The 13435-nt window shown below is 50.9% G+C and overlaps 1 long non-coding RNA gene across 1 annotated transcript; it reads left to right on the forward strand.

Moving 5' to 3' along the window:
* Positions 1-200: 200 nt before the first annotated feature.
* On the forward strand, positions 201-7593 carry LOC117871330. The gene is made up of 4 exons (XR_004644203.1): positions 201-477; positions 3762-3882; positions 5391-5466; positions 7407-7593. It is a non-coding gene; the product is annotated as an uncharacterized LOC117871330 (long non-coding RNA).
* Positions 7594-13435: the final 5842 nt, after the last annotated feature.

Genomic DNA, 13435 nt, shown 5'->3' on the forward strand with positions numbered 1-13435 from the left:
AGCCTGCAGTCTAACACGGGTTGATCTAATATAGCAGGGGCTCGATTCTCCCTGTGCTTACCCCAGGGTCAAGCAGGAGTAATTCCGCTGAAGCCACGGCTGTAAAACTTGTGCAAATGAATGGCGGCTCAAGGTCTCTCCCTTCTCTTGCTGATTTCCCTCCTAGCAGAGTAGGTCTCATAGCTTTGGATTTCCAAAGGATTTCCAGCCAATATTTAAACCGAAGGAGCTTAGCAAATGTTAAGTGTGATGTCTAACCTACCTCCCAAATCAAGGCCCGGATCATGACATAGCTGCTCTTAGCCCTTTGCTAGTGCTCCCATGCCAAACTCCACCCCTCTGCTCCAGGCACTGAACCGATAAATACAGGCTAGCTGGTTAGAATCAACAGAAAATCAACATCCCGAAAGCCAAGCTCCATCATGAATGCCCTGGGCCTAGGGTTTCTCCTTCTTCTGGCACTGACAGGAACCATCAGTAAGTACCCCTTCAAAAGAGATGGGTCCCCCATCACTTTAACCTACTCAAACTGCTACAGTCTCTAAAGTTCCTGGGTTGTTCAGGGCACGAGCTAAGTGTGTGTGCATGGAAGGACCCAAAGCTAAAGGACTGCTCAGAGTTGTAACGCTATTACAGCCTCTGGGTCTTTGGCTAGCATTGTCCAGGGGAGGACACCTGCCTTTGTGAAAGCAGCTCGGGTGATCAGACTCAAAAATCTGGAGGAAGACCAGTAGGATTGGTTTGTTTTGCATGCTGCAGGAAAATTGCTCAAGACTTTTGAGCCAGGGAGATCGTTCCACTGGGTCCAATTCTGCTCCTATGCAAATCTACTGAAGTTCAGGGGAGTTACTAGGAACTTACGCCAGTACAACGGAGAGCAGAATATGGCCTGTTTATGACCAGCATCTCCTGGGAGCACCAGCAATCCCAGACCAGAGTGTCTGAACTAAATTGGGATCACACGGAGACACACTCCACGTGGTCCAGCGCTAGAAACAAATGGGCCCAAATTCATCCCTGGGGTCACCCCATTGACTAGTGAAGTCAGGGGGCAGGGTCACACCACCGCTGAAGTTGTCCCTGGTGCTCTCCTCTCTCTTGGCCTAAACAGTGCTTATAAATGCCTAGGGGAAGGCGTCCAAGTGCTCTGATTATAGCAGCACCCTGGGGCTGGGAAAAAATGACAAGTCACCATTCAGCCCCTGGCAAACAGCAGCAGAGAAGGCCATGGGCATTGTGTGCTAATCACTGGGCTTGTACTGGGGTGACCCAGAGTCAGCTGAGGCAGAGAGACACTGATCTAGCCCACCCCCCCTTCCATCCTGCACCTCCTGATGCTCACGTTTGCAACAGCAGCTTGTGGAGGAGGGGAAGGCACCAGAGATGCTGCTCCCAGGGAGTTCACGGCATCTCCCCGGGATTTGAGTCTGTCTGTCTATCCCATCTATTTATGAACCCAAAAGAGTCAGGAAACTCTCCAGCTTGTGAGATCACACCCTTGGTTCTGGAACATTCCAGGCTCGGAAATAGCTTGTCCTGCTCGCCTCGGACTGTCCAGAAAACCCTGGCGTAAGATCAACCTGTTCAATGTCAGACAGACTGCTCTAGTTTTGGTGACATCGTGTGCATGTCAAAATCAGGTTTGTAATCTGAGCCAGAGGCTACAGGCCCAAGCTAGGGCCCCAGCTCCTGGAGTCAAAATCTCTGCCTTTTAAAATGTCCTTGCGGATGCAGAGAAAAGGTTGTCAAGTTGAAACTGTGAGCCAAGTGTAACTGGCCCCTGCCTGAGCATGCAGGTAGCCTGAAACAGTAGCTCCAGGAGGTGTGACCTGCCCCATTCGTCTTATTGCTGAAGTCTTCTGCCACCGTCTCAAGAAGGGGCGAGGCCATGGCTTGGGGTGGGAGCCATGGTGGAGGGGCAGGCATGGGGCCATGGCAGACCCACGTGGATTGCTTTAATTCAGGCCTGTTTATAATGGAAGGGTAGATTCAACCTCTTTTGCTGAAAATTGCCCTGTTCTATTCATTCCCTCTAATGCATCTGGCACTGGCCACTGTCAGAGACGGGATACTGAGCTAGATGGACCATTGGTATGACCCAGCATGGGCATTCTCATGCTCTTATGTGGAGGCATGTTACTCCAGTTTAACAGTGTAGACAGGATCTCTTGCCACCATTTAGCTCCTGAAGGAGAAGAGTGCGGATGAAGCTGTGAGTGTAAGTGACGGGAAGGCAATGAGCCTTTGGTTACGGGACTGACAATTGAGAGGGTTTATAGTGCATTTTGTCAGTAGATCTCAAAGCACTTTACAAAGGAGGTCAGGCTCATTAGTTCCATTGTGCAGCTGGGGAAACTGAGGCACGGGGCACTGACATGACTTGATCAAGGATACCCAGCAAGTGAGCATGAGCTGGAATGAGAAACAGAGGCCAGGCCTAGGAAAGGTAGGATGATTTGGTGGTTACAGCACTGGACTGGGATTTAGGTGACCCGGGTTTAGTTCCTAGCTCTGCCACAGATCCTCTGTGTGACCTTGGGCAAATCACTTAAGCTCTCAGCTCCTCAGTGCCCCAGCTGTAAAATAAGAATAATAAAACTTCCTTCCTTCCACCCTCTGTCTGCCTTGGCTATCTAGACAGGGACTCTTACTGTGTGTCTACTCTGTACAGGCTTGGTACATGGAGCCCTGAACATGGTTGGACCTGCTAGGTTTTACTATAACACAAATAATGGGAACTGGTTGGGAATTTTGCAGTGTAATGGGTATTCATCAGAAAATGCTGATTAGCTGAAAGGAAATGCTTTGCAGAAAAGGGTCTGTTCCGAACAATTTTTTGACTTGAAAAAAATTTGGAAGAACGTTTGGAAATTGTCGCAGACTTTTGTTCTGACCTCTTCAAAACAACAAGTTCTGGTTTTCCGCTGCAGGGTGACTTTTCATTTCGAAACGTGAGCTATAGTAAAAAAAAATGGCCAAACCAAACTGTTTAATCTTTTCCAGATCACAACATTTTTCGCAATTTCAACTTTTTGCTCTGATTCAGGACGGGAAATTTTTTTCAATTGTCATGGGACAAGAAACCCATTTCTCATCCAGCTCTACACATTACAGCCCAGTTCTCTAGCCACTGCCCCCCTCTGCCTTAAAACTTGAGGTTAAATCTGTTCAATAAGCCAGCTGTCCTCAGAAAGGGGCTGATCCAAAACCCACTGCAGTCAATGGGTGACTTTCCACTGAGCAGACCCTAAGTGCATCCTAATCACTGGACTTTAAGAGTCCTGTAATATGGCAGGTGCCACCTGAGTGCCCCCTTGGGGCCAACGGTCGCTCTGTGGCACCCTGCCTTTATTTCCCCCCTTCTTCACTGGGAACCAAAGACCTACATCACTCCCTTGTTCCAGGGACCCACCACCAGACTTAGCTCCACTCATCTGTGGTCCCTCTCCACAGGCACAGCCTGCCCCGATCCCTCCTCTCCTGTCCTCTCACAGACCTATATAGCCTCGGGTGTAGCCCTGCCCCCTTTAACTAGCTCACATGGGCCCACCTGTTCTGAGGCAGGGGCGCTGGCCCTGGCCCTGGTCTACTCAAAGGAACAGGCCCCCATTGACGTGCATGCCGAGCAGCAGGACAGAAGGGCAGCGCGTTGTCTTATGAATTCATCCCCATCCCGTGGGGTTCCCAGGCAGCGCAGCATGGACACAGGCTCTGGGCAACTCCCGCGTGTTCTTTTCAGCTGCTGCTTGCTCCCTGCCCAGGTGCCCAGGAGGTCGCTCCCATGACCACCTTGACCTGCGCGAACCGGAGAGGGTACTGCCGCCGCTTCTGCCTTGCCCACGAGATACACGTAGGCCACTATGGTTGCCCGCGGCGATACAGGTAAGAAGGGGCTGCATGGCCCAGCTTCTTCTGGTGTGGGAGCGGCCCCCTGCTGTGTGAGGAGGAGGAAACACACCGGTCGGAGACTGGAGGGAAGGGATGAATGGTGTTTCACTGCCTGTGCCCGGGGGCACTATTGGCCCAATGGCCTCGGAGCGCACATGTTATAGCCACCATCTTGGCTGGCACACCGGGGATTGAACCAGATACCTCCACAAGAAAAAAGCATGAAGTGCTCCTGTTTGAGCTAGAGAGCCAGCCTCCCATAGCTGCTGGCTGTAAGCGGTTCATGCCCTCTGCAGACCAACAGCCAGCAAGTGTCACAGTTTCAGGGTAACTACACAATTACAAGGTATTCTCCCCCACCCCCACCCCCACCCCGCTCTGTGATCCACTCCAGGAGGGCCCAGTGAGGTCTCAGGCCTCCAGCCATCACCTGTCTCTGGGCAGGGCCCCTCCTGACTGTGGGGTTTAAGACTCTGTGATACTCCCAGCAAACCAATCTGCCTAAAGGCCAACATCTGGGCTGTACTGTCTCTCCAAGCTATGACCCATATATGCCAGCAGTTACAAGTTACCAGCCCGCTCTTTCTCAGCAGAGTACATTTATTCTTCAGGTAAAAGCATCCCAGAGAAAACATAAAAAACAATCAGTTCCTACATGCTTACTGAACGTGCCAGAAGTCACTCAGCAATCTTATGGGGCCCTATAGACCAGTGGTTCCCCAACTTTTCCTGTTGTCCCCCACACACCAGTAATGGAATCTGTCTATGCCCTCTTCCCCCCGTTACTGCTCAGCATGGGAGCTTGATCTGAAGGCGGAGCTTGGGACAGAACTGGGGATGGGGAAGGACCTGGAGCAAGAGGCAGAGCTGACCTGGGGGGGAGAGGAAATGGGGGCAGAGCTGGACTGGGAGCAGAGTGGGGGCTGGAGGGGGACTGGGTGGTGCTCCCTCTCTGCCCCCATAGGGGCTGGCTCAGGGCCCACTACACCCCCCCCCAAAATGTTCCTCCATGCTCCCCTATGGGGCATGCCCCACCATTTGGGGACTACAGTCTTTCCAACCCTTCAGCAAGGGTTGGGAGTCCCCGGAGGCCCAAAGACCCTGTCCATTTGCTAAATCCAAAGGAAGGCCCTTGAGTCTGTTTAAACCCACCCCTTAATACCCAAAGATTTTCTTTGTCTCCCAGCCTCCTTCAAATCGGTAAAACCAGGCCCTCTCTTTTTCAAAGCCAGCATGGGGATTTGCATTACTTGCCCCAGACTGATTCCAGGAACACACAATGCACATCACCTGTACTGGCACAAAGGACCATGGATAGTCGACAGCTGACCCAGCTCAATCTAATGGCTTTTTGAGGTTTTCCTGCTCTCAGTGTTAAATACATAATGGTCCCCAAAGCTACTGCAGGGGGTTGCCATATCCGTCACCGGGGGGGGGGGGGGGGCTCGGAAAACACAATCACCAGTGGGCTACATAGGCAAGGCCTGTTCTTTTATTTCCAGGTGCTGTGTGCCAAAGATCTACCTTGTGGAATGGACCAAGCCCAGAAGTGCCAGATCCATATCAACTCCCCCCTAGGTGTGTGTCATGTTTCCCCCCATTCTCTGGTTTGGTTTGTGCCTCAGCCTTCTAGCAAGTGACATCTGATGCTGGAGCTGGGCTATTTTGCCAATCTCAATCAGTCGATTCAGGCCTGATCCAACTCCCATTCAACCTAAGTCTTTCCATTGACTTGAATGGGAGCCGGATCATGCCCGAAAGTTTGATTCTGCCACCCTTACTCCCCAGGGGCAGCCTCATTCACTGCTAAGTACGGGAGTACGGCTGGGCCATACGGGGACTTCAATTTTTAGTCGACTCCTCACTGATTTCAATGAGGACTCAGATCAAGGCCAGATTGTGCTAGGCACTGTACAAACAAACAGTGAAAGACAGTCCCTGCCCCAAAGATCTTATAGTCTTTTGCTTCAAGATCGATGGTACCACAAGGGCCTGTTTTATTAGCACTAGGTTAACAATCGGTTTAGTCAGAGATGGCTCACTGTATATTTTCCACTTTCCTTGCAGAGGTTAAGGGACATGAGACAGAAGAGTCACACTTTGTCCTGATCATTGATCACTCACACAACTTTTAGGAAAAAGATTCATGATGTAGCTTTGGGCTCAGATTCGGATTTGGTATAAATCTGGAGTAACTCCACTGAAGACTTCAGAGGTATTACTCTGCATTTACACAGGGGCGGATGAGATCAGATGCTGCTGGCCCTTTAAACATACACAGAAAACAAATCAGAAAGATGTAGATGTGGCAGAGTGGAAAATACTGTAAAAAAACAAACCAAAACATGGCTGGTAGGAAACCAGTTAGTATCAGGAGAGAAGGGAACCAGGAAGAAGTCTGGGGCCATCATCCATCAACACAGATGGAAAGAGGAGAAGAGTCTGGGTAATGGGTAGATCTGAGTTATCGAAGGACTGGAAAATACTCCCCACAGGAGAATTCTGATTAAATTTGGGGATTTTCCCATTGATTTGAAACACACATTTTACATCTTGCGTTGGCATGTCAAAACATTTCATTTCAATCAAAAATCCCCACGTTTTTCATTTCGATTTTTCTAAATCAATTTTCACTTTTCATTCCACAACACCTTCAAGAGTTCAACTTTTTGTCCCAAATCGGGACAAGCACAAACGGCAAATTTCCCATGGCAGGAGATTCTGTTTTCCAAACAGCTTTTGCCACATGGGCTCTGTTCACACAACTAGAACTGAGCCATCAAAAGGCTGAAAGTTGTAGCATCACCAGAACACATCCCCCGCTTCTGATTCATCGCCATGGACGGTCCAGGATTGTAATCCATTTTGTGTCATTTCATGGGCCTGGGGCATTGATGTATCTCAGTCCCTCTTGTTCTCTGCCTGTGGTGCACCATAGGCTCCTGACGGCTCTAATGCTTTGGTCTAATTCTGGCTGTTGGGTTTGGGCTTGGGGTGTTTAATAGCCTGTGATAGACAGGAGGTCAGACAGATGATCTGGTGATCCCCTCTGGCCTTAAGCTCTACGATAGTTATGGGGCATGGTTAGGTTCTGTCTCCACTAACACCTCTTAAATGGTCTGTAGCAGTTATGGTTAGCTGAAGTGTTGATCCTGCTCTTATTTGTCCCCTAGCACAATCCCCATCAAAGTCAATAGGGGTTGTGAAGGCTTGAGACACAGACTGGGCCAACACATACGTATGGTTTGTTTTGTGTCGGATCCTGGTCTCACATACACTGGTGTATATCGGGGTAACATCACTGACATCCATAGAGCGACCACAGAGTAAATCCAGAGTCTGGGTGCACAGAAGCTAGCCCTGCATGGCTTGTAAAACTGCTTCAGATTGGCACACTAGGGCTTGCTGCCGCGGGCTCCCATAGCAGCAGACTCGTTCCCACTGACTCCCGGTGTATTTTGCCTCCCACGCATGCACACTCACAGCACCCTTCTTTTGTCTGTTTGCTTGGTTTGCAGCCGGAGTGCTGAAGCGGCACTGAAGCCATCCTCAGTGGAAAGCACGTCTGACCTGGCTTAATGGGGTGGGGCGAGGGGCCGTGCAGAGGGGGGCCGCCGTCTATTCTGCTGAGCTCGGATGATTAGCTATAAACAATATACACCAGCAGCACAGCCAAACTGGGATCGAATTAGCACAGATCTCAAAATAAACAATCAAGCTAAGGGAGGGTGAGTTTGTTTCATTGCTCTCCCAGGAGCATAAGTATGTGGCATAATTTCCAGTTCAGAGGAAAATTAAGCCTGGAAATGAGCTTTCAAAAATCAGCACTGTTGGTTTTTTTTGTTTTTGTAGCAACAGAGTTAAAGACGTGGGAACAAACAGTTAGAACGTTAAAGGGAGTTAAGTGGGGACTAGAACTCACAGCCTCCTGCTCCGAAAGCTCAACACCCAACCAATCAAGCTAAAGAAGAACCTGTTAACAACACCGACTGACAGCTGAACAATTCCGATTCCATGCAGTAGAGGGCAATAGTGATATACACACACACTACCCAGCTCACTACACTCCTAATACCCTGCACTTAACACCTCCCATCTGAGGAGCTCATGGCAATTTACAAGCTTGAATGAATTCAGTCTCACATCTACCACCCCCAGAGCGCAGCAGGTAAGCAGTAGTAGACTTATTTTACAGATAAAGCAGAGAGGATTAGAAATATCAGGATGCTGGTTTTGCTGGAGAACTCTTTGGAGGTCTGGGATGTGGACTGAGATCTTTCCGAGTCCTTAACTGAAAGGGCAGGGTGCTGAATCTTTAACAAAGAGAACTTTTCTCCTCCATGGATCTCGGGCATTTGAGTTACCTGGTTATTAACAAAACCAAACAGGCTGAATAAAAATCACTGCCCCTCTCACTCTCTTTTATGCCACTAGGTTCTCCAGTTGTCCACAGCAGTTTACCCCACCACAGCTAGGATGGTATGGGGAGTTTGGGGCGGATGGAAACAGAGAAGGCCCAAATGTCTGACGCAGTGTGGGGAGGCAACAGAGGGTCCTGTGGCACCTTTAAGGCTAACAGAAGTATTGGGAGCATAAGCTTTCATGGGTAAGAACCTCACTTCTTCAGATATCGTACAGTGTGGGGAGGGGGTCACCAAATTTGTTTGACCCACCTTGATGTACGTACTTAGTCAATCATCTACTGCTGGGTTAGAAGTTGTAAGTTTCAGCCCTTAAATACAGACCTGGGAAGGTCCCGTTTCTGGTAGGCGACAACTGATTTTGTCCCCTGGGTGGCCTGGCTGCACTCCCTGTTCCTCTGCTCTGCCATGTTGGGAACAGGAGACGAGCAGAAGGACTGAGAGACCAGCACGACTGGGGAGAGTTGGTTCGCCCGCCCGGCAGATTTAGCTTGAGACATCTTGCTCCAGCGGCAATCAGCCCAGCCCGTTCTCATTCCAGGCAGCCCAGCCCCCACAGCGAGTCAGCTGAAGAGCCAGAATTAGAGCCCAGGCCTCCTGCCTCCCCATCCCACGCTCTGACCCCAGAACAACTCTGCCTCCGAACGTAGCAGCAGTTAACCAGGACCACCACGGGAGGGAGGCAGGCATCAGCGGAGAGCTTTATTAATACCACTCTTTTGGAGATCAGCGGCGTAACCGTATCGCACATAAGGCCTTTTGTTTTAGACAGTTCCAGTCTCAAGCGGTATCTTTGCATGATGCAGAAAAGCATTCAGACAGACCCCGGGCCATCCTTTGAGAGAGTCCAGTTTTTGGCACAAATCAAGGGCGTGCTTTAATAGAACGTCTATTAATAGTGCTGCACAGACTGCCCCAGCCTGCAGCTGCTGTGTTCAGTGGGGTTGGGAATGATGGGTTGGCTAAGATCCAGTTCAGACTACACCACCCCTCCTCCAATTTTGCAAGGGAGGGCTCGACCCTGCATTCGCTCGAGCAGGCAGGCAAAGCACCAGGGGCCTGACGCCAACGGGGTGTGGGTCAGGCCCTCTTTGTGGAGAAGAATTTAAAATACGGGCGGTGTTCTCACTTTAGGTGCAAAGAGGTTGTACATTTTATTTGTTAAAGGAGACGAGGAATAAATAAAACCAGCCCAGAGGACACAGACCCACGGAGAGAAAGTTTCATAGATTCATAGATTCTAGGACTGGAAGGGACCTCGAGAGGTCATCGAGTCCAGTCCCCTGCCCGCATGGCAGGACCAAATTAAGTAAGTTCCTTACTAACGAACCGCGGCCACGTACACATACAGGCGCCAGGCGCTGCCCATGTGCATCAGGACTGGATGCACCAGCACCAACCACGCGCCCCGGCCGCGTCAGCAGAGAGGATTTAACACCTTGTGACTAGGTAAATAGCTGTGATAGTTGCTGGGCCCAACCACTGGAGGGAGACATGCTTACATCCTCTCAGGCAGTGAATGGACAGTCAGCGGTTCGAGTTTCTAAAATGAAAGCACAGTTCAAGGTATACAAATAGCTTTTGTGTGCTGCTTCCCAGCACAGGGACAGACAGTGGCGCTGGGACACTTTTTATAGTGAGAGCGCTGACCCCCCCCTTACCCATGTCCGCTCCCCACCCCCTAGAGCTGAGGCTGGGAGCAGAGCTGTGGCTCTGGGAGGGGGGACATGGACAGGAGTAAGGGGGTTGAGGCTGGGGCCACAGCTGGGGGTGGGGGCGGAGCCCCAGGCTCAGGGCCAGGAGAGGATCCCGCGTGTGGGGCCGGGAGCAGAGCCACGAGGCACAGGGCTGGCAGCCGGGACCCTGGGCGCAGGGCCAGAAGCAGAGCCCGCGTAAAACCTGGAGGTGCTGCCACACCCTCCAGCCCCCTAGTTCCTGCGCCTATGAGTTGATGTGATTCTAACCAGCTGGGGGCAGTGGTGGACATTAAGCATTTCCATTGGAAGGCCACCCTGACCAAACAGTTGTCCTGACTCCACAGAAATAAAAATTTGATTAAGATGACGTTAAAAAAAAATAGTGAACAGAGTTTGAGCATAGAAATTTCTGGTTATCAGGGAATAACATACAGATTATAGAGGGTGCAAAGTTTGGTTTAAGATAAGGTGGCATGAGGAATACATAATCTGCAATATCCCCGATTGGGGGTAAAAGGTTGATGGGTCAAAGTACAGACATTGAGATATGAGGGTATGAAGTTCATAGAGTGGCTATGTTCGGGTGTGGATTATAATGAGTGGATATGATGATGAGGATGGATGGACCCTCATTTGGTGAGAGCTAATGTTTAGGGAGTTTATGGTTCCAGTTCATATGATCCAAGGGAGAAGGTCACTTGGTCCCTGTCTCGTAGCGGGAGAACGACGTCTCTCTGGCTCATATTACACTCAGCCATTGAGCCAGCACCTGCCCATTACTGATTTAACCAGGCATCTGGGTCAAGCAGACTCTGGGGCCAGATTCAGTGACATTCTCCAGCTGTTCTGGGCTGCCGGAGACATGCAAATTGGCCAGTGGGGAATGAGTGAATCTAGCCCTTTAAATTCTGTAGCCACTCTCCTGTTGAAGCTGTTTCATGGCAAGTGAGCGATCGGTGCCATTACAGAACTGGTGTCAGTTGCTACCAACAGAGAACCGATATAAAAGTAAGAAACAAAAGTTAATTCATCCTCAAGTGGATCTAAAGCGATTTTCACAGGGCAGCAAAGATCCTGGAGGGACTGATTTCAAAAGAATTGGCCTGGTTTTCATCTCGCTTACACCTGGAATTTCCATCAACTTCTAAGAAACTCTGTCATTTACACCAGAGCAACTGAGATCAGAATCAGGCCTGCTAGCTCGCCAAGAAAGAGTTGGGGCTAGATCCTAGAAATGCAGGTAGCTTTACTTGTGTGAGGAGCCCCATTGAAGTCAATGGCACTTACTCATGCAAGTAGAGTTAAGCAGGTGGATAAGTGTTTGCAGGTTCTGCCTCTGTAAGGGCTAGAGATGTACTGCTTGGCTAAGTGCCGACTAAAGGGGGTGCGGGGGGAAGGAGAAATAAGGTAACTGCTTATAAATATATTACTTTTATAATACTATATATTTTATAATACTGTTCCTTACTGATTTTCCAGTAGCACCAAGAGGCCCTCACTGAGATCAGAGCCCCATTTGTTGTACAGACACATGGTAAGAGACAGGCTGTGCTCCAAGGAGCTGACAGTTTAAACAGACATGACAAAGGGTGGAAGGGGAAACTGAGGCGCAGAGAAGCAAAGTGATTTGCCCAAGGTCACCCAGGAGTTCAGCAGCAGAGCCAGGAGCAGAACCCAGGTCCCCCAAGTCTCAAACCAGCACCACAGGGCTTTCTAGAACTATTTTCAGGAGGGAGAGCCAGAGGTTAACCTGGGGTCTCTAGCACATCAGTAACACAGCAGAGATGCTGCACGGCTTGGGGGTGACATGCACAGACATGATGTAGAGTAGCGTCGGCGTCTGCCTCCAAGCTGGTGCCTGCTTGCTCCCCAGGGCAGAAGCGACGCTGTGGTGCTGATTTATGAAGGGAGGGATGTGTATGCTCCTGGAGCAGTTTACAGAGCGAATGAAGAGACAGATCACTCACCCACACACCAGGTACACCGGGACGTGCCGAAGGAGAGGAAATACTTGAACAACTTCTCCAGCTGACACTGCAAAGAACGCTTTGAGGAAGCTGCTCGGATGGTTCCCTGAACTGAGAAATGGCCAAGATGCTAAGCTACAACTCCTGCAAACATGGGATGTTCAGTGATCATGTCCTTAGTATCACCTTTAATAAGACTGCACCAGTGTTCCCGCTAACTTTTCCCACCCATGTGCGGAATGAATTTTGTTATGTGCACCAATATGGAGGCACAGCACCTCCATATTGGTGCACATAACAAAATTCATGTGGTGGGGGTGGGGCTGAGGGGTTCAGAGTGTAGAAGGGGGCTCAGAGATGGGGCAGAGGGTCAGGGTGCAGGGGAGGGGGGTGAAGGCTCCAGCTGGGGGTGCGGCTTCAGGGGTGGGGCCAGGGATGAGGGGTTTGGGGTGCAGGCTGCCCCAGGGCTATGGCAGGGAGAGAGGATTCCCTCCAGCTCTCTCTCCTCACAGCAGCACCTGGGCTGGGGGTGGGAGAGGCGCCTCTCCCCGCTGAGGCAAGTCCGGGCTGAGTTCGGGCCGGGGGAGCGGCGCCCCTCCTTCGGCTGCGGCAGGGCTGGGGCTGAGTCAGGGCTGGGGGAGGGGCGGCCCCTCCCCAGCCGTGGCAGGTCGCTGCCAGGCGGGTTCTCCGAGTGCCTGTGTGGCACTCAATAGGCTGCAGCGCAGCTACGCAGCTTACAGGGACCTTAGGACAGCACCCCCAGCAGCACAGCTGTCACAGCGGATTCCCCTCCCCCACCCCCAGAGTAAGTTCTCTTGTTTCAGTGCAATTCTTAATGAACGGGCCTGTAGGAGAGAGACAAGGTGGGTGAGGGCACAGCTTTTACTGGATCAGCTTCTGCTGGTGAAAGCGACAAGCTTTTGAGCTCCACAGAGCTCTTCTTCCCCAAAGGAGAGTTAGTGGGTTACAGGAGACATAAAACCAGCGGCCCTTAGAGTCTGTGATTTTGGGGGTCTAGCTTAAGTCAATAGAGACCCTGGTTTTGTGTCTCATGACAACGATCTGTAACCCACTAACTCTCCTCAATCCTATGGCTGCAAAGGTGTCAGCTGCCCACTTCGTTTGGTACGGCTTCTTGCAACATGTGTTAACCCCTTATACTTCACAATCTGTCCACCTTGCACTGAGCTGTGACGCTGGGAGGAGCCTGCCCGGACCTGGCGAGGAGCTCGGAGTGTGTCTCTCTCCCCCACCTTGTCTCTCTCCTATCCTGGGACCAACACGGCTACAACAACAGCACTGCAAAAAATGGAGCTCTATATCACAGGGTAAATGCCCACATTAGCACCAGCTGAATGTGCCACCTCCCCTGGCAGTCTCAGCAGAGGGACCAAGGAGTGACAGGTCTGTGGAGTATGGACTGAGCGGTCCTCACTCTGGGCCAGATCCTCAGTTGGTGTAA

Source organism: Trachemys scripta, chromosome 1, assembly GCF_013100865.1.
Source record: "Trachemys scripta elegans isolate TJP31775 chromosome 1, CAS_Tse_1.0, whole genome shotgun sequence".
Classification (NCBI taxonomy): domain Eukaryota; kingdom Metazoa; phylum Chordata; order Testudines; family Emydidae; genus Trachemys; species Trachemys scripta.